The sequence below is a fragment of the Myripristis murdjan genome, chromosome 9 (assembly GCF_902150065.1).
Source record: "Myripristis murdjan chromosome 9, fMyrMur1.1, whole genome shotgun sequence".
Classification (NCBI taxonomy): domain Eukaryota; kingdom Metazoa; phylum Chordata; class Actinopteri; order Holocentriformes; family Holocentridae; genus Myripristis; species Myripristis murdjan.
The window spans coordinates 35,216,529-35,236,486 of record NC_043988.1 but is presented as its reverse complement, the minus strand read 5'-3'; the positions used below and the strand labels follow the sequence as shown (position 1 = coordinate 35,236,486).

At 43.6% G+C, this 19,958-nt stretch overlaps 1 protein-coding gene across 1 annotated transcript in view; it reads left to right on the top strand.

Annotated features, from left to right (window-relative positions):
- The first annotated feature begins 837 nt into the window (after positions 1-837).
- ddr2l (discoidin domain receptor family, member 2, like) overlaps positions 838-19,958 on the top strand; it is a 55,246-nt gene continuing 36,125 nt past the window's right edge. The window contains exon 1 of the mRNA XM_030060859.1: positions 838-1,114. The gene's annotated coding sequence lies outside the window, so the exon portion shown is untranslated. The remainder of the gene's footprint in view (positions 1,115-19,958) is intronic.

The following is a 19,958-nucleotide window of genomic DNA, read 5'->3' as shown; positions in this document are numbered from 1 at the left end:
TCAGCCAATGGAGACGCTTCAGGGGAGGGGCTATAAGTCCCCCCCTTCTCCTCCTCCAGACGTGTAACGGGTGTGTGTGTGTGTACCTGATGGATCACACATATCTGCCCATCACTGCAAAGAGCTACAGTAATCCTGTAATAAATTAACAATAAATTATTTAAATCACACTAATAAATATTACCTTTAGATATCAGGGAGGCCAGTTCACTACATATCTTTAATAAAAGACTAAAAACCTTCCTTTTCTCTCTAGCCTTTAACTAGCTCCTATTTCATTCCACACTGTGTTGTCTTTTACTGTTTTATTTGCATGTTTTGTTTCATTTCAGAGTTCTCTGCCTTTCCCCTTTTTAATTCCACCCTGTGCTGTGCTTGATTCTTTTTAATGTTTTATTTAATGTGTTTTCAAATGTTCTTTTTTATCATTATTATTGTGAAGCACTTTGAGCTGCAATTCTTGTATGAAAGGTGCTATACAAATAAAGTTTTATTATTCTTATTCTTATATTATTATTATAGGGATACCATAAGAGACTCAGGCCTGGTATGATAAGGCCACTTTAAAATCACTATAGAATATCATAGATGCATTATAAGATCATACACAAATATCATAGGGGAATATTATAGGGGCCTACAGTGTCTTGCTGAATTAATGCGCTGTGGATAATATCTATCTATCTATCTATCTATCTATCTATCTATACTGACGCTCTGCAGTAAGACTCCTTCAAATCCATACTTTCCCTGAGTGGAGGAAGAGGAGGCTCCTGTGATCCTCCTCCTCCTCCTCCTCCTCCTCCTCCTCGGCGGAAGCGGGATGTGATGTAAAAAGTACACAAGAAACTTTTTTTCTCTCGCTCTCTGGAGTGTGCAGATCTTCTTCTTCCGATACATTGTTGAAGCAAAAGGAAAAGAAGAAGGAGAAGAAGAAGAGGAGGAAGGAGAAGAAACTCTTCCAGACTGAAAAGTGTCCATCAGTTCGTCAGCATGAAGCTTTAGGATCTCCAGCGGGACGACGCGGCACACGGATTTATAAAAACCCTAAAATAATCCCAGATAAAAAGCAAAAGCTGGATGTGGTTGTGGATCGGGAGCAGACTGCGGCCAGGTAAACACATCTGTATGTGTGTGTGAGAGTGAATGTGTGTGTGTGGAAGTGTGTGTGTGCTGCTTTTCTCCCCGCTTTTGCGTTTTTACGCACGGAGGGGAAACTGGTGGAAACTTTTGACTTGATGACAACAAAAGTGAGACTCCTGCTAAGGCCTGCAGCTCAGCCGGGGATTAGCGGAATATAATCTGCGGTACACGTCTGACTGCACCGCTGGGAGAGAGAACCACAGTAATCCTGCGGTAAATACTTTAGATTTTGCCTTCAAACTTTAGAAAATATGTCAAATCCCGCGGTAATGCCAGATCAGATGAGGGGAAATGTCCCAGAGCCGCTGTGAGCTTGGAGCATCGTAAATCACAGCAGGAATATCAGAATGAGATCATGGTGAAGTAGGCCTGTGATCAAATACAACAACCATACTCCTGAGGTAGATAGTGCAAACTTTGAAACATAACACAGAAAACCAAAGTTATGCCATAAAAACCCCATATTGTCACCAGAGCAGATAAAGGACAATATCACAGAGAATCTTATCATTTCTGCTGCAGTCTGAGGTACTGTAAGGAAGTACTATTACTGTAAAGTACTATCTAACTATAGTATCATAGGACTGTGTAACATCGATAGTAGCAGTACAATAAACCTGTGGTAAGAACTACAGCTTTACACAAAATGTATGCTATAGAAAATCCCGTGGTAATGCCATAGCACACAAAGGAAATACCACAGAACACTATAGAACCACTATATAATCTTATAGTGAGAACCACAGGACCACATGGGAACACCGTGCAGCATCATAAACATAGACAGGCCTATAAAAATCAGACCTGTAGTGTAATGCTGTGGTCAATGGTACTTTGAAATATCACACAGAAATGAAAGTTGTGCTGCAGAAACTGCAAATCACAGCACAGGAATATGAGCATGATATCACAGGGGATGTGCATATCATAAAGCATGTTAAACTCACTGTATAAACCGTATAAACTCACATAGGGTTATTATTCAATAACACATTAGACCCCAAAACACTATGAAGTGGCTATAAACTCATCATTATGTATCACCGACATAATATAAGTCACTGTAGTAATGTTATATCAATATTAGAGCAATACATAGGAGACAACAGTGTATATGTAGAACCATAAAGTCATGAAAACCCACTGTAGAGTATCACAGTCACTGTAGAATTAATATGTATGCATATAATTGCGATTGTTTTACAGATATTGCGATATGATTCATGGTTTTGGGAATCATCAGCCTGATTTTTGCATGGTAAATTTTAATCATCACTGAAAGAGAAAGAAAAAAATAAACAATAAAAAATATCTGGGATATACATTTAGTATAGGCCAGTGCATCTATGTAGTGCAATGATACTTTATTTAAGATGATATTTTGGCAAATATTTTACCTTTATCAAAAAAAATTGCAGCCTCTGCAATTTGGATATATTTCACTTGGCCCTTTTGCAGTTTTGATTATATTTCGATTAGCTGCGCAGCCCAACTATACAAGTATTATTAGCAGTAATAACACAGCAAAATATGGCTAACAAAGTAGGATAAAGTATCTATGTATTCAGTTTTGACTATCACAGAAAAGTAGTTTTATTATGTTTGATGTTAGTGTGGAGTTTCTTTCTGTGGCTCTTCATCAACATAAACATCAACATAAACTGGCAACATAAACTGTAATTAATCAATTTATCACACAGGTAGATAATATGACAGCATGCTGCAATATGCAGATCAGAGGAATCATACAGTGATGCCACAGGAGATGAGAATACAATAAAATACATGAAAGACACTATTTATAGTTTAACAACATGTCTTCTCTTAGGCTTTAGTCAAATATTCTGCAAAGGCAAATGTTCTCAGAGTCTTCCATTGAAAAGTAATCAAGATGTTAATCGTTCTTTAAATCTCAATACAAAGGACAAAACAGAACAAACTGCAGCCTGTGACAAAGTAGGACAAAGTCACCATAAAATCCACAGACAGTGAAGTCTCTGCAGGAGTGTTACAGTGATCTGAAGCAGGTGAGAGCAGGTTAACATGCATCTTCATCTGTATGTCTGAAGCAGCCACACGTCTCCTATCCATGTCCCTAACATCCTGTGGGAACGTAAAAAACACAGAAATCACAGTCCAGGCTCCAGTGGTGTAAGGCTACCTGCCATGTGAGCCGGGCACGGGGCCGCCTCACATGGCAGGTATTTAACAGGAGATCAGCTGTGAGCGGTGTCAGGCTGCAGGACTGCAGGGCTGTGGGGCTGTGGGGCTGCAGGGCTGCAGGGCTGTGGGGCTGCAGGACTGTGGGGCTGCAGGGCTGCGGGGCTGTGGGGCTGCAGGGCTGCGGGACTGTGGGGCTGCAGGGCTGCGGGGCTGTGGGGCTGCAGGGCTGCAGGGCTGTGGGGCTGCAGGGCTGCGGGGCTGCAGGGCTGTGGGGCTGCAGGGCTGCGGGGCTGTAGGGCTGTGGGGCTGCAGGGCGGGAGGCCACATGGGACCGGAGCTGAATGCTTCCTAGGTGACTGAATGTTTTGGCTCTGATGTCTTTGGCAGTGTGTCCGTGTCCCGGCGCTGCTCAGGAGGCTTTTAACCCCCAGAACACACCAGCAGCACCAGCAGCACCAGCTCCACCTGTCTACTGAAACCATTACACAGCTGGCACAAAATAATAATCAATAAATAGTTGCAGTCATTTATCGAGTCCAAAACACCAAACATCTGACGTCAGCCTCACTCAGACTGTCTGCTTTTTCTGCATCCAGGTCTTTGTTTTTTTTTTTTTGGTTTGGCTGCTGCTCAGACTGAGGAAGACATTTGAAGACGTCACTTTGGATTAATTGATTAACTGAAAAATCAGCAGTAATTGACAATGACAGTAATCATTAATTGCAGCTGCTGTCCTTTAGTTAAGCCCTGCCCGGGTGAACTTTGACCTCAGCTTTAAAGACAATCTCCTCTTTTCCTCCAGGTTGACTCGTTGATTGTGCTTCTTGGCATCTTCATAATAAAAGCTTAATCAGTTTCTCATTAAATGAAGGAAAAGGTAGCAGTGTGTAAAAGACCTTTGTGTTCTGTTTCTTCGTGCTCCTGTTGAACAGGCCTGCAGCGTCTCTGTGATAACACGTTTTACTAACTTCATCACAAAATAACATCATTAATAACACGTTTTACTAACATCATCACAAAATAACATCATTAATAACACGTTTTATCGCACGGCTGAATGTTGAATACCTGATCCTGAAGCCGTGAGGTTTGGCTAGCACGACTCTGGGCTACCGGAAACAAACACTGACAATATCTTTATTAATATTCTGTAAAATTAAGTGTTTAGGCCAAATAAAGGAGTGATGGTTCAAATCTGTAATTGTGGAAATGTAATTTCACAATGCGGTCTACTGTTAGGAGTTGGAGGCTAACTAGGCTAACGTTGTTTATAATGTTAGCAAGTTGGCTGCTGTATGTTGAAGGCTAACATTAGCAAGTTAGCTGTTTTGTGTTGAAGGTTATTGTTAACGAGCTAGCCGCTGTTAGCAAATTAGCTGCTGAGCCAGTTTTCATTTTCATTGGTGGATTATGTTTCTCTCGCTGGTTTTACTTCCTGACTCGCAGGGCTGTAGCTACACAATATTCACATTATTCACAAACAATTGTTATAAAATAATATTACAATTAAAATATAAAAACTGCTGAGGCTCGCTGGGCCTCCGGGAAGCGGCTGCTGACCCGGATGTGGGCCGCGGGCCGCCTAGTGAATCTCTGCCGGGTCAGAAAGGAGAAAATCTCAGAGGCTTCCTTATTTTATGACAGCGAGCACAGGTGTGTCTCAGGTGCGACGCAGGGGTCAAAGGTCACGGCGCCTCCAAACCATGAGAGTGACCTCAGGGAGACGCACAGCAGGGACTTTCTGCTGTTTTCATGTTTTCATTATGAACATAGGAGGAAGAAGCATCAGCTGGAGGGGATGTGATTCAGAGAGGGGATTCACACACACACACACACACACACACACACACACACACACACGCACGCTCATTTAGTTTGGTTGAAGTGTGTGTTAGCCTCGCTGCCTGTAAACTGAGCTGCTGGATGGAAATAGCAGGAATCCGAACATGATCTGCAACACAGCACACAGGAGGCCACGAGGTCAGCACACACACACACACACACACACACACACAGAGCTCATGATAACGCTGCAAACTCAGTGAGCAGAGCGTCAGGTTTGTGTGTGACGTGACGGAGGACACGTGTGTGACGTGTGAAATAACGTCCCATTCGCCTCTTTTCTGTACCGAACACAAACGAGCGGAGGTGAGCGGCTCCCTGGAGGAGGAGGAGGAGGAGGAGGAGGCACTCCGACGTGTGAAACATCTGGGGAGCGGCTGGCAGTGAGGTGCAGTACACGGGCTGCAGCGTGTCGTATGAAGATGTTTGGTTGTTGACCTGCTCGTGGAGCTTTTTGGGCCGAGTTTTCAGAGGCTGCTGCAGAAAACAAACCGTGAACGTCCAGTTTTAGTCCAGTCATTTTATGAAAAAACCGAGGACAAACTGCAAGAGAAGCAAACTCAACTGATTTTGTATCCTCAGTTTGTCCTGAGTGAGGGGAAAAAAAGTCCCGAGAAATCCCATTGGTGGAAAGTTTTGAAAATCACCTATTTATGACCACATATTACCAAAAAACACTGTTTTTAACACACAGGGGAAAGGGGTTCAACATTTTACTTTCAGATATCACTATAAAAATTCACAAGATGATTACACACACAAAGACAAGAAAAAAAGTCTATTACCAGTTCTTTGAATTATTCTGTTTACACACGCATATCACACATTATCTGATTTGATATGCGCTAATAAGGAATATAAGGAATAAATGCCAGAACAGACATTTAAACAGTGAATTAAAAGGTTACTATATATATAGTAACCTTTTAAAGAACTGGTAATTGACTTTTTTCAACTTGTGAATTTTTATAGTGATATCTGAAAGTAAAATTTTGAACCCCTTTCCCCTGTGTGTTAAAAACAGTGTTTTTTGGTAATATGTGGTCATAAATAGGCGATTTTCAAAACTTTCCACCAATGGGATTTCTTGGGACTTTTTTTCCCTCACTCAGGACAAACTGAGGATACAAAATCAGTTGAGTTTGCTTCTCTTGCAGTTTGTCCTAGGTTGACCCCAATTTTGGCCTAAAATTACTGGAAGATGCTGCCGGTGAAAAATCTGTAGATGGCAAATTTGTGGATGTGAAAAACTCTAGCCACATTCAAGCTGGAGCTAAACGAGTCCTTTCTCAAAAGATTCTTAAAGGAATATTCCAACGTTTTGGGCAAACCTCCCCAGACTGAGGTCAGATGCTGGACACCATTTCCACCTCTGGACGTCCACTGGTTCACTTCCTGTGGGTAGCATTTCCTGTTAGCTTAGCATAAAGACTTGAAGTCTATGGGAGTCGTTAGCCTGGCCTGTGTATTTCAAATCCACATGATGCACTGTGTGAATCAGACGCTTTAGAGCTGCTGGGAGGTTGATTTTGTCACTTTGATGGAGCCAGGCTAACGACTCCCATAGACCTCAAGTCTTTATGCTAAGCTAACAGGAAATGCTACCCATAGGAAGTGAACCGGTGGACGTCCAGAGGTGGAAATGGTGTCCAACATCTGGTCTCAGTCTGGGGACGTCGTAGTTTTCCGTTACAAACCCTCTGACAGTCATGAGGCTCCAGTCGCTGCTGGAAATGCAGAAATCTCAGCAAACTGGTGACTGTTGAGTCACTGGAGCTGATCAACACCCACAGCAGATGTGTTACAGTCAGACTGCGGTGTGGGACAGGAAAAAAAAACCTGAATTATCACCTCTTTAACATGCACATACACACACACACGCAGACACACACACACACAGAAAATAAAGATAATTGTGACGCCCGCGGTGTCACGCATGTTGGCACACTTCCTCTGCAAGTCGGCTTTCAGTGTAAAACGCCGTAAAGTGTAAAGCGGTCACAGGGTTGGACCTCCACATGGACAGGAAGCCCCGCCGGCCTGATCCAGTGAGGACGTCCCACATTAGGACGGACACGGCGAGGTGGGTCAACATGAGGTTTGTGTTTGGAGGCGTGTCGCCGCTCGTCAGGTTACCGAACGCTGACGGGAAACAGACCTGAAGTCCAGTAAATCAGTTGGACAGCTGCCGGCGAGCGGCCCTCACAACGAGCGCAGGAAACACTTTCAGAGCGAGAGGCGTCAGTCAGCCTCTTTCACAATAAAAGCATCGGGGAACAAAAACATGTTAAAGCGTGTCACTGGCTTTACACAGTGAAACCTCTGTGCAGTTTTAGGTTGTAACTGACCCTTTGACCTTTGCTGCTGACTCTCCACACGACCGTGCAAACACAGTTTTTCCATTCACCGGATGTTTCTTCTCCAAAACTCCAATAAAAACCTGCTCGGTGAACCTGCTGCACCTCGCAGCACTGCAAAAACTAAAAAACTTACCAAGATTATTTGTCTTATTTCAAGTAAAAATGTCTTATTTCTCGTCAAAATATCTCATTACACTTAAAATAAGACATGATCACCTCAAAAGTAACTTGTTTTTAGACAATTTTCACTTGATTTTTACTTGTGACACAAGTGAACAAGTAAAAATTTGCTTGTTCCATTGGCAGTATATGTTTCTTGTTTCAAGCAAATTTTCACTTGAAACAGGTGAAAATTGTCTAAAGACAAGTTACTTCTCAGGTGATCATGTCTTATTTTAAGTGTAATGAGATATTTTGACCAGAAATAAGACATTTTTGACTTGAAATAAGACAAATAATCTTGGTAAGATTTTGACTTTTTGCAGTGAGGGTCTCACTTCGCTTCACCTTCAGATGAACCTTCACCTGCAGCTCAGCGAGCTGGGCATTTGGACTCTACGGTGCACAGGTTTCATTGGCATATATGTGCAAACTGGGAGAATAATATACGAGCACAGTGATCTATCTGCCGTGATCTCTTCTTACAAACGTTTCGGTCAAACCCGAACCACAGACGGCGACGGCAGCACGTAACGAGGAAACGCTGGTGGTTTCAGACATGTTGACCACGGCTCGGCTGACAGATTAGCCCCAAATATCTGCTTTGTTAAAACTACCTTTCCTCTAGCTGCTTCACAATAAAAGCCTCCTGCTGCTTCGTCAGTGGAAAGCTTTTAATGTGAAACTGCACGTGGTAGGCATCGGCCATGTGTGATTTTGGCTCAGTGCTATTGCATAAAAAAAAGAATCACAGTACGTACTTGAATCAATTTTTCCATCAGTTTTAGGCTAATGTTAGCATGCTAACTGCTGTGTGTTGAAGGCTAATGTTAGCGAGCTAGCTGCTGTGTGTTGTCAGCTAATGTTAGCGAGCTAGCTGCTGTGTGTTGGAGGCTAATGTTAGCGAGCTAGCTGCTGTGTGTTGTCAGCTAATGTTAGCGAGCTAGCTGCTGTGTGTTGGAGGCTAATGTTAGGGAGCTAGCTGCTGTGTGTTGTCAGCTAATGTTAGCAAGCTAGCTGCTGTGTGTTGGAGGCTAATGTTAGCGAGCTAGCTGCTGTGTGTTGGAGGCTAATGTTAGCGAGCTAGCTGCTGTGTGTTGTCAGCTAATGTTAGCGAGCTAGCTGCTGTGTGTTGTCAGCTAATGTTAGCGAGCTAGCTGCTGTGTGTTGGAGGCTAATGTTAGGGAGCTAGCTGCTGTGTGTTGAAGGCTAATGTTAGTGAGCTAGCTGCTGTGTGTTGTCAGCTAATGTTAGCGAGCTAGCTGCTGTGTGTTGGAGGCTAATGTTAGCGAGCTAGCTGCTGTGTGTTGGAGGCTAATGTTAGTGAGCTAGCTGCTGTGTGTTGGAGGCTAATGTTAGTGAGCTAGCTGCTGTGTGTTGGAGGCTAATGTTAGCGAGCTAGCTGCTGTGTGTTGTCAGCTAATGTTAGCGAGCTAGCTGCTGTGTGTTGTCAGCTAATGTTAGCGAGCTAGCTGCTGTGTGTTGGAGGCTAATGTTAGGGAGCTAGCTGCTGTGTGTTGAAGGCTAATGTTAGTGAGCTAGCTGCTGTGTGTTGTCAGCTAATGTTAGCGAGCTAGCTGCTGTGTGTTGGAGGCTAATGTTAGCGAGCTAGCTGCTGTGTGTTGGAGGCTAATGTTAGCGAGCTAGCTGCTGTGTGTTGGAGGCTAATGTTAGTGAGCTAGCTGCTGTGTGTTGGAGGCTAATGTTATCACGTTAGCATCGTGTACAGAAAGCAGTCAGTTCAGTGTGTGAAACAGCTAGCGAGCGTTAGCCTCCGTTAGCTAAATGACTGACAGGGGAAAAGTGGCGTTTTCCTCCAATCAGGACGCAGCAGCAGGCGAGCGGCTGTGCTAGCTTCCTGCCTGACTCGGTGACCTGGAGACGTCACCATGGCAACACACACCCTACAGAATGTTCTGCCTTTACCACCGCGGTCGGCATGGCGACAGATCTACAGCCGTGTTATTAGCGTGTTAATCTCCGCTGTCGTCTGCTATCAGAAATAAAACAGGGCAGATGAGTGTGAACCAGTGTGTGTGTGTGTATGTGTGTGTGTGTGTGTGTGTGTGTGTCATTACATTAGTAAGTCACCACAGGAGGGATCCAACACTAAAAAAAAAAATAATAATAATAAAATAAATAAATAACAGTCTCCATGTTAACAGGCTCCTCTTCAGGGTTCACATGTTGTTTTTCTTCAGATTATCCCACTTATGTGCAACAATAATCTCCTTTTTTCCCAGATTTTTCTTGAATCAACTTGTATTTTCTTGCTCCTCGTGGCTGATCTGCCTCATTCTGCCTGGTTTCAACACATTTATGCAGCACCATGTGTTTATTAAAGTAAAAGTGGCACTAATAAGTCACATTGTTTTATAATTTCCCCATTTAAGGATCAATAAAGCAGCTGCACCGTCTCTATCAACAGAAAACATCCTGAAACAAGTGAAACTGCATTGGAAACAAGTGGGATTATCTCATCCCACTGGCAGATTTATTTACCTTCATTGAAGAAAAATGAGATTTTAACACTGATGATGAGGCTGGTGGTTTGTTATGATGGAGATATGTATTTTTTTTTTATTTTTTGCAGTGTATTAAAGGCACGTGAGAGCAAGGCGGAGGTAAACACGCTGTATCGCTGCAGACGCTGCTGCCTTGTGGAGCAGAATCTCATTAAGGCTGGTTTCCACGAGGAATTTACAGTATGTCGCTGAAGAATGTGTGTGTGTGTGTGTGTGTGTGTGTGTGTTTTCTAACCAACATGCCACAGTATATTCTCCATGTAGCTCAGCGGGTCGAGCACTAACTGGAGTGAAGCTCCTGCAGCCTGAGTGATGCTATGAGCTGAGCCTCATCCTCATGTAAACTGTAGAAATGTGTCGTCAGGCTCCTCATCAGCTGTCGTCTCTCCAACGTCAGATCCACCCAAAAACCTTCAGGCAAACTCAATTTGAAAGCATCAGTTCACCCAAAACACGAAACCGAAGATGTTTTCCCGCTTGATTCTACACCAGTGTGTCCAGCCTCGGGGTTTCCGTGGGATCTGGTGAAGTTTCCAGTCCGTCGTAGCAGCTCGGCCGACTGCGTCATGAAGAGTCGCTGCAGGTTTTAGACCGCAGACTCGTTTGTTTTTTTACTTTATCGACGCCGTGAGAACAGCGAGTTTGCTGAGAGCAGAGGAAATCGACAAATTTAGCTCGCTTGTCGATGACTCGGGTGACCACCTGCTAATAAGCCCAATGGGGGACAAGGGGTATGATTCTGAGGGACAATGTGGGACACCGCCCGGTGTGGCGGCGCCCCCACCTGGCGGGCAGACTCACCGATACCGGTTTACCGATTTCTAGCAGATACCACTTTACATGGTATATTAATGTTGCCCTGTTCCCCTAACATATGTAATTGCTGCTGTATGCTCATGAATAAGCCACCCTTGTTAATGAGCCCTTAGCTTTCAATGTGTTTTTTTTTCTAAATAAAAGATATTCATAATATTTTAAACATTTCAATTAACCCTCCTGTCGTGTTCGCGGTCAAATCTGACCGGTGTACAAGTTTTCTCTCCAAAAAATGCAGTTAATTTCATCTGTTTGTCATGAGGTTCCATGACTTTGTTCACACATGGCATCTGAACACATAAAATAAATTTGGAGAATTTTTATTAATTTTTGAATGTTTTATTTAACTTGTATACACCCATCGTGTTCCCGGTCACAAATGACCGGTCATTAGAAATGAATGGGTAAGACTACAATTAGTGTATAAAATAGAGTTAAACACATTCCCACACTCCTTTCCCACAGCCTAACATGCAGGTGTCTTTGAGCAGACACAGATGTGTGTGAACACACACACAAACACACACACACACACACACACACACACCTTATTCCCCTTTCTGGCTTCCATGGCAACCCCCACAGGAAAGTATCTCTCAGACTTCTTTCCCATACCCCAACATGTAGGTGTCTTTGAGCAGGCACACACACACACACACACACACACACACACACACACACACACACACACCTTATAACCCTTTCTGGCTTCCATGGCAACCCCCACGGGAAAGTATCTCTCAGACTTCTTTCCCACACCCCAACATGTAGGTGTCTTTGAGCAGGCACACACACACACACACACACACACCTTATAACCCTCTCTGGCTTCCATGGCAACCCCCACGGGAAAGTATCTCTCAGACTTCTTTCCCACACCCCAACATGTAGGTGTCTTTGAGCAGGCACACACACACACACACACCTTATACCCCTTTCTGGCTTCCATGGCAACCCCCACAGGAAAGTATCTCTCACACTTCTTTCCCACACCCGAACATGTAGGTGTCTTTGAGCAGGCACACACACACACACACACACACACACACACATGAACACAGACACACAGAGACACACACAACTTTGCCCCTTTTTGGCTTCCATGGCAACCCTCACGGGAACCTACCATGGGAACTGCCAACACCTGACACCTGACACCTGACACCTGTCAGGTGTCAGGTGTCAGGAAGAAGACCCAGCTGAAGTTGTGGTCACCTTTCGGTCCAAAAATGGTCATTTTTCCTGGGCCTCATCCCCACCTGAGAGGAACGGTCACCTTCCATGTGAAAATGTCATGAGGATGACTAGCTAAATCATACTGGTCAATGCTGACGGGAACACAAAAGATGCTATTTTTTTGCCACTATTTAGAAAATTGAAATGTTTTCAAAACAGTGTCCTTGGAAAACATTGAAATGAAGTACTCTGTGATAAATACTACAATATGTTTCATCTGAGTATTTGTTATAGTCAAAATAATATCTATATAATGTTTTTTTCCCTAAAAAACGAATGGTATGATCTCAGGTAAATTAGGCCTACAGCACATACATAGCAAATAGAAGTTCAAAACTTGTCATTTTCACAAGAGCAGAAGTTGATAAAAAGATCTAACACAACATTAGGTGATAATATGTATCATAGTGGATTTATAATCAAATACAATGTTACCGGTCACATGTGACCGGGAACCTCATGAGTGTTAGCCCAAAATGAACAGAATAGGAGGGTTAATTGACAGATGAACTTCCTCTTAAGATTTACTTGTTATTTAAAGTGAATGAATTGCAATGGAAAATATAAATAAAATTAAATAGCTTATAACAGTGTTAATTTCGTCAGCTATTTTTCAATTTAGTTTTAGTCTTAGTCTTGTGTCAAATGCTCTTATTAGTTTTAGTCATATTTAGTCAACTTGATTTCTTTTTTGTTTAGTCACATTTTAGTCAATGAAAAGTCTTGGCATTTTAGTCTAGTTTTAATCGAAGAAAATCCAAAGTATTTTAGTCTAGTTTTAGTCAATAGTCTTTTTTTAGTCTTTGACCTGCATCATGTTGGCTTTTTTAATTTAACAATATGATAAATTATTATTATTTTAAAAATGCAAATTACTTATCAAACAGACGTAACAATTCAGCTACCAATGAATGAGCAGTAGTATGCATGTGATAACATAGATTGAAAAATAAGCCGAAGTGATACCTCTTCTCTGAATAGACAAGCTAAGCCAGTGTGCTGCTGTTAGTCAGTGAAAATAGAGCGGAGTGGCAACTCTTCGCTTTGTTACACAATCTATGTCAGTGCACTGCTGTTTTAACTTTGTTCTCGCCGCTACGCTTCAGACAGCGCCGGTGGGTGTGTGCTCCTCAGTCACACACACACACACACACACACACACACACACCCCGGCATGAGCAGACAGCAGCGCAGGAGGAGAAAAACTAACGCGCATCGCCCTATCCCCCGGGTGAACGAGTTTTTTTTTTTTTTTTTTTTTTTTTGAGAGCAAGCATTGATTATGCGGGACACGGTCTCAATTTGCGGGAATTTGTGGTCACCCTATCCATGACAGTTCTTCCATGTTTACCTCTGACCAATCTCTGTGGAGAGGATCAGTCAACCAGCCAATCAGAACGTCTCACACAGATTCTGGGAATGAAAGCAGCTCCCAGGGGAGAAGAGCTTCACCGGGAACTATTTCCTGACAAAGAACACCAGCAAACTGTATCCATCCGCCCCCCCTGCCGGTGTCACTCAGCAGACTGGAAACTTCACCAAATCACACGGAAACGATCTGCATGGACAGACTGAGCGAAGGATAAACAGGACTCTACTGGGTGAACTGGGTGAAATCTACTTTTGCAATCAGCATCATCAGTGTGTTGTTTTCTTCTGAATCGGCCCGAGTCACCGCGAGGTCTCTTCAGAGTCCCGCTGCTGATGAGAAGATTGTGATTCTGGGCTAAAATCAGCAGGATTTCCTTTTTCCTGAATCCCATGTCAAAGCAGAATTTGATGAGGTGATCAGGCAGCACATGTGGAACCTTGAGCAAAGAGGAAAAGAAAAGTGAGGTTTTTTTCTCATAAATTAGAAACGTAATAATCCCAGAATCCCAAAAAAGTTTTTTCCCCATCAATTTGAGAGTTTTTTCCCCATCAATTTACAACTTTAATCTCAGAGAATTTCAGGTTTTTTTTTTCTTGCCATGTTGTGAATTTATAATCTCCCCCTCCTCTGGCTCTGTAAGTTTTTGCAGAGCCATGGTGATTCCCTGATTCCTGCAGGGAATTTTATTAAAGGTAATGGAAAATGTACAAAACAAGGAAAACCGCAAACCGTCACTTGGCTTCGACTTTTTACTTTTATCAGAAGATTATAATCTGTGGCCAGCTTTTGCTGTGTGATGCTGGTGGTCCAGTATCGTGGAAACACTACAGAACCCCTAGTGTTAGAGGTACACACACACACACACACACACACACACACACCTGGAGTCAGGTATGCCAGGAATCACCCCTCTATCAGCAGCTGTGTGTGTGTGTGTGTGTGTGTGTGTGTGTGTATATACTGTAAAGCATGTAGGTGCCTGCATACACACATATGCAGAGTGTGCTAGTGCTACATAAAGAAAGTGTGTGTGTGTGTGTGTGTGTGTGTGTGTGTGTGTGTGTGTGTGTGTGTGTTACTGCCTGCCTGTGTGCACAGTTTAGCTTCATGTGGGTGTGTGCAAGTGTGTACATGTAGCACAATCTGTGTGTGTGTGTGTGTGTGTGTGTGTGTGTGTGTGTAGCCTGTAGCTTCACATTCCTCCCCTGTCCCGTCCTCAGCCTCAGGCCTCGTATTTGGGTTTGGCAGAGTGACACGTTCAAGATCGGCGCAGTGATCGGGAAAATTTAAACGCTCATTCTGTGACCCAGATGTCAAAAAAAGTATCTCTACTCCAAAAAAAGGAAAAAAAAAAAAAGGTTTTCATCATCAAATTAACCTACAAAGCTAAACGCTAAAGCAACATAACTGTTTAAACTTTATGTCATTGTTTTTTCACAGTAAAAGTCTGTATTTCGTGTTCAAAAGGTCATAAATTTCAGTGACCCTCCTCAAGTAGACACACAGAGCGTGTAAATCCTTTAGAAATGCAGTAGCTGAACTGAACAGACTGAAAAGCTGGTCCATAAATCCTGCACGGGGACTGTGAAGGGCGTTTGATTCTGTTCACCTTGGCCTCCGTGTTGTTTTTCTTAATCACCGCGTGCCTGTTAAAAGCCCTGCATGTTAAATCAAGCGCTCCTCACATTCTTCAGATACTTGCCTGCTTCCCAAAAGCAGCTGTGGCTCCGTTCAGGTTCAGGCACCTGAGCTCAGGGCCACCAGGAGAAAAGGTGGAGTTTTGCTGATCAGCGCCGAGTAGAAACACGAGAGCTGCTGCAAACCAATATTTTCATCATCGATTCATCTGCTGATTATAGTCTCCATTAAATGATTGACATAAAATAACTAATGGTAGAAAATATTGATCACAGCCTCGGATGTCTTGTTTTGTTCCAGCGGTCCACACTCAGAGATATTTAGTTTCCTGTCACAGACGACTAAAGAAACCAGGAAATATTCACATTTGCAAAGATGGAATCAGAGAATTTGGGAATTTTCTTCTTAAATTCCCATCAAATGACCTCACATGACTTCCACTTCCTGCCAAACAGAGCGTCTTAAGCAGTGACATCATCCTCCTGCTCTAGCAAATTAAAAGTTCAACCAGTGAAATCCGCACAAATCTTTAAACCTCCTCTCTCATCCACCGTCTCCCTTCAAAATAAAAGTGTGTTTCTCTCCCAAACTGAGATCCTGTTGGGTTAGGGTTTGGTCTGTCCCGCCCCAAACGTCCCGTTTCAACAGGAAATACATCAAACCAACAAAGTAAGAGTCCATTTCTTTGGGGCTGTGAAAATGACTAAAAACGATTAATCAAGTATCAAAATATCTGGCAATTAATTTGATAGCTGGCAGTTAATCAATAATAGGGATAATTGTTGCAGCTGTGAAAACCTGCTGCCTGTGTTTCCTGTTCCTTGAAGTTGAACTGTGAGTGAAGGTGTGGGGAAATATTTCTACTCCACTGGAAACAAATGTGTTTTTCCATTTCTTGCAGGGTTTTGAATGGCGGTGAACGGCGTAAGTCTGCTCTCTTTCCTAAAGATAGAATGGGTGTCATTCCCCTTTAACTGACTGATTGGAAAAAATTAAAAAAAACAATCAGTTTTGCTGTTGTTACTGTAAGCGCTGTGGCGTTTCTGTATCTGCTGCTCCGTGCTGTGCAGCTTCAGTGGATCTGCACAGCAGGAACTGATAAACACACAGTTATGTCATCACAGGGATCTGGCCCAACTGTGCTGGGTGTGTGTGTGTGTGTGTGTGTGTGTAACCGTGAGAGAGGAGGTAGTGCGTGTGAATGCACCAGGGATGTTAATGTGAACAATATGATGGTGCGTTTGTGTGTCGTTGAGTGTGTGTGTGTGTGTGACTGTGCATGCCGATGCTTGTTCCCACCATGTACCGAGTTTTCAGCAGCTCCACTTCAAACCACATCATTAAGTTTGCAGATGACTCCACGCTGGTGGGTCTGAGCCGCGGGGACGAAGCTGCACGCAGGACGGAGGCGGAGCTCGAGGCTGGAACCACAACCTGGTCCTTCACATCAACCAGACCGAGGAGACGGTAACCGGCTTCAGGACGGTCCGGGTTTAACTGGGCATCGATGGTGGAGGAGGAGAGGATCTGCAGCACCGAGGTCCCGGGGCGTTCCTGCCTGAAGACCCGACCACTAACACAGCTGCAACCGGTTTCAACTGGATATCAAACAGTCTCAATTGGAAATGGAAATGTGCTTAGTTCACCTAGTTTCATATCATACCAGTATCTTTACCTTTAACTGATTCAGTGATGAAAAATCTATTAAAAAATCGTAAAAAGGGGGCGCCCCAGTGGCCCACATGGTAGAGTGTGTACCACGTGTTAAGGCTGAGTCCTGATCGCAGCGTCCCGGGTTCGAGTCCGACCTCAGGCCCTTTACTGCAGGTCGTCCAATTCCTGTCTCTCTACTGTCTCTGTCAAATAAAGCAGAAATGACAAAAAACAGCAAATCTTTCAAGAGGATTTGCTGTTTCTGTGAAGTTATTCTAAAGGCCTGTCACAAAATCTGTTTGGGTTTCAAAAATATTTAGAAAAAAATAAATACATTGGTCGTGGGAGACGTTGAGTCTCACCTGGCAGGTCGTTGGTGGCTTTGCCAGAACATCATCAATAACTTCATTTACAACAGCGCAGCTAATTAGGATTATTTGAGCTCACATAATTAGCTAATATTAACGTTTTTCAGAGCCTGAGTTAGGCTATGAATTAGCTTCCAAGTATTTTTAATAGCTTTTACAGGACGTCGATGATTTTATTTAATTTCATGCGTTAACTTTAACTTCCCTCTTCGTTGTTGCTGCGACACCGTGACACAAAGAGATCCACCCGAACAAACTCTTCGACATCAGTCAACACTACCGCTGTTGCCATGGTGATGACAACCACCCGGGGATTACTCTGGATTTGCTATGAGCCAAAGGTCCACAGAAGGTCCACGCCGCTTCTACCCGTTCAGTTTCTTTGACCTCCACACACTTCAGCTCCCCGTCCCGGCCCTCATCAGCTTTTAAAGCGGCGCCATCGAACATTTTCTGACCTGCTGCATCGCCTCCCGGCTGAGGCACCGAACAACACCAACGAAACAGGATGGTGAAGACAATGGGGAAGGTGATTTGTTCCCTTCTCCCTTCCCTGCAGGCAGAGGCATCACCAGAGACCCTCGTCACCCGTCCTACCGCCTGTTTACCCTGCAGGACGGGTGACGGGGGTACGATGAAAAATAGCACCCAAAACACCCAAAACACTGGCCGCTTGAACCCTGAGCTCTTAAAATACCTGCCCTCACACTGGATAAATAAGATGGACATTGAAAATGTGTTCATGCATTTCAACATGCAGTTTTAGCACCACACTCAGGTGTTTGGTCCCATGTGGAGGATATGAGGACCCAAACGCAGGAGCAGGAGCAAAGAAATACCAGGAACACGAGGAGCTAAACGGAAGACGGGACTTCATTACACCAGGAACTAACGAGGAACCAAGACACACTCAACTCAAGGAGAACTCTGGGAGAAACAAAAGCCTCAAGTCCGATACACAAAAAGCCAAACTCAGCCATGATGGGTTTATTTATACAGTTTAATACGTGTCAGTGTGGAACAACATGTCACTCTCATGTATGCAAGTACACAAGAACGACACATGAAGGAATCTTGTCACTGTGTGTGTGTGTGTGTGTGTGTGTACCACATATTACTAATGTTGTCGCCTCCCTTATGAGGAATATTATTAGGAATATTATTATAAGTCCCCTCAGCAAAAATCATTCATTTTAGGGTGAAGACTTGATTTAAACATAAGGTAACCGTAGGGTCAGGAGAAGTCTCCATGAAATGAATGGAAGTCAGTGTGATGTCCTCTGAACAACTCTGTGTGTGTGTGTGTGTGTGTGTGTGTGTGTATTGGCCCAGGCCTCTGTTTAACATGGTTTATGGTGTTGCATAATCAGACGGTCAGTGTTGCAGCCTGCTGGTCGGGCAGAAAGAACAAAACCAGTCTAAACAGTCCAAAACTAAAACAAAAAACAAATCTCACAAACGAGAAGCTTTTCGGTAACATGTCCCCCTTGGCCACGCCCCCTCTGGCGGCCATGTTGGAGGTCTGCAGCTCGGTGAACAGCTGGCTGTGTGTCTAAACACATAAATGTGTTTACTGGTGTGGAAACGGCTCTGCGAACTCATGCGATGAACTTTTTTTTCGTACCTCATAGGCCAATAAAACAATGACAAATCATAAATCCCTGTCAGTTTATTGACATCATCTATTGACACCAGAATCAGAAGTACTTTATTAATCCCCGAGGGGAAACTGGGTCAGCTGCAGTTGCCCAGATTCTCAAGAGAAGCATTAAATTATAGGAAATAGAAAAAGAGATTATGTGCATCATAAATTAGTAAGAAGAAAAAGTATGCGCCGTATGTGCGTTATTTCTAAATATGTGCATTAATCCTACAAATACAACAATAAATACTGAAATAGAAACTGAGCATATACACCACATACGGTACACAGAGGGATTTTTCAGTGTTGAACTGTTGTAAAGTCCCACAGGAATAAATTAAACTGCACAGTTAAATGGTTAAATAAACAGTTAAATGGTGTAAAATCATTATGAACTGACAGGAGATCAGCCCGTCTCCTGTTCTCCACACGTTCTCCTGTTTTATCCTGTTCTGCTCTGTTCTGCTCTGTTCTCTCTGAACTCTGCCTGATTCACCCCTGAAACCAGAGGGCATGCTGGTTCATGTGTGTGTGTGTGTGTGTGTGTGTGTGTGAGAGAGAGAGAGAGAGAGAAAGAGAGAGAGAGAGAGAGAGGCATGCAGATTCCTGTGTGTATAACTTTATGTGTGTTTCTGTGTGAGAGGCAGAGAGAAAGGCATGTGGATTCCTGTGTGTTTGTGTGTGTGTGTGTGTGTGAGAGAGAGAGAGAGAGAGAGAGAGAGAGAGAGAGAGAGAGAGAGATCTGGGTTGCGTTGAATGTTAGGAATGTTGAGGCTTTTGGCTCCAGCTCGGTCTGACAGAGGGAAGGGGGGGAGGAGGAGGAGGAGGAAGAGGGAGGAGGGAGGAGATAACGAAGGAAAGAGGAGGAGGAAGGAAGGTAATGACAGCAGATGAAGACAAAGAGGAGGAGGAGGAGGAGGAGGAGGAGGAGGAGGAGGAGAAAGATGGAGGAAAGTCAGAGCAGAGAGTGAGGGGACAAAGGAAAGAGAGAGAGAAAGAGAGAGAAGAAGAGAAGAGAAAAGTCCCAAGTTCACTTTGTTT